The following is a 1,832-nucleotide window of genomic DNA, read 5'->3' as shown; positions in this document are numbered from 1 at the left end:
GTGGCATTCGCTAACTTTTCAATTGCCAACTCCTAAGATGGCTTTCTTTCTGGTTGTTGTTGCATCACTCCTTAAGGTGTCGGTTGAAAACCAAGAGGATTGCTAAGCCTAGAATTGCTACTACCACCTTAATCCCTCTAGGAAAAGTTGGGGTGATTTCTCCGACTTGCATTATAGCTATTAAAATATTGGTTATTTTGCTGGTTCTACTTGTTAGAATTCAAAATATACTAAGCTTGCTTAACCTTCATACATTCGGAACCCAAGTGAGCATTCTCATACCAATCATAATTACTGGCAGAATTGAAATTAGAATAAATAGTGTTGACATTCCCTAACTTATCAAACATTTTTACTAGATTGTTTACCTTGGCATTTAACATATTAATGCCATCAACTTTATACATACCTGAGGCTTTCTTAGGATTACCTTTCTCTCGTATGCATCTTCTGTAGACTTACCCATTAATGCACCCACTATGGCAACATCTATAGTGATTTTAATTGAACGAGATAGACCATTATAGAATGTTTGCACAATCAACCAGTCAGGCAGACCATGGTGTGGATATCATCTTTGCAATTCCTTAAACCTTTCTTGCGTTTCATGCAAAGATTCACCGTCAATTTGAACAAAACTAGTAATATCATTCCTTAGTTTAACAGTCTTACATGGTGGAAAATACTTAATAATACTTGTGATAAGGTTGTCCATGTGGTAAATGAATTTGAAGCATTGAAATTCAACCACATCTTGGTTTTATCTCTCAACGAAAAAGGAAACAGTCTCAATCTGATTACATCCTCATTGACGCAGTTCATTTTGATGGTGTCACATATCTCTAAAAAGTTTACTAAGTGCGCATTAGGGTCTTCAATTGGATATTCACTAAACTGCCCATGCTGAACCATTTGAATGAGTCATGGTTTGATCTCAAAATTATTATCATTGATTACTGGTTTCAATATGCTGGGTTGAGCTGAACCCATTGGGTTTGGCATGGCACAATCACGTAACAATCTCTAACTCTAGTTTTGATTGTGATTTTCTACCATGACTGTTACTTGTCATGCTAATCTCATCTCTTTCTTTATTGCTCAACAGGTTTTGTCTATCTCTGGATCAAATGATTTCTTGGCATGCACTACTCATCCTACAATGTAAAATAAGACTATGTAAGATAGGTAAAATAGTGATAAAAAATAAAAATAAATAGAAAAAAATCACAGAAGACAAGGACACTCACAAAAAGTATGTATACAGTCTAAATTAATAAAGAAAAAAATTTTAATTTGATATTGAATAATACTTTTCTTTGCAATGGTGCCAAAAACTTGATCGTCTTAAAACCTACTGTAAATATACGAGTCGCACAAGTAATATAATAGTGAGTAAGAATATTGTTCTCACGAGAAAAGATTTCAAATACCAAATAATCAAACTTTCTATATTTTTAGACAATTAGAAATTTCAGGTTTAATAAAGAATAAAAAATAATTAAAAAATAAATTAATTTATTAAATTAATAGAATAAAATTGATTTAGAAGACAATTTGAACCAAAAAAATCAATGGATTTTAATAACTAAGACCAATGTATGAACCTAGTATTGAAATGCAAATCATAGATTTTTATGCAAATGAATTAGTAAATTGAGTATGTGATGGCAAAATCTCTTAACGCATTCGTTACCCTATCTCTAGGTTATAACGATTCTATTCTGATTTAATAATTTCCTATGTCTCTATGAAAGTTTAATTAAATGAAAATGCATTATATTTTGTGAAATTCCTAACATATAGATAAAAGTCGCACAAAGAAATCAAATTTT

At 31.4% G+C, this 1,832-nt stretch overlaps 1 non-coding gene across 1 annotated transcript; it reads left to right on the top strand.

Moving 5' to 3' along the window:
• The first annotated feature begins 554 nt into the window (after positions 1 to 554).
• LOC127805385 (small nucleolar RNA R71) lies at positions 555 to 661 on the top strand. The gene has a single exon (XR_008024119.1). It is a non-coding gene; the product is annotated as a small nucleolar RNA R71 (small nucleolar RNA).
• The last annotated feature ends 1,171 nt before the right edge of the window (positions 662 to 1,832 follow it).

Source organism: Diospyros lotus, chromosome 6 (assembly GCF_014633365.1).
Source record: "Diospyros lotus cultivar Yz01 chromosome 6, ASM1463336v1, whole genome shotgun sequence".
NCBI lineage: Eukaryota > Viridiplantae > Streptophyta > Magnoliopsida > Ericales > Ebenaceae > Diospyros > Diospyros lotus.
The sequence above is the reverse complement of the archived record's forward strand: the minus strand, read 5'-3'. Positions and strand labels throughout refer to the sequence as shown.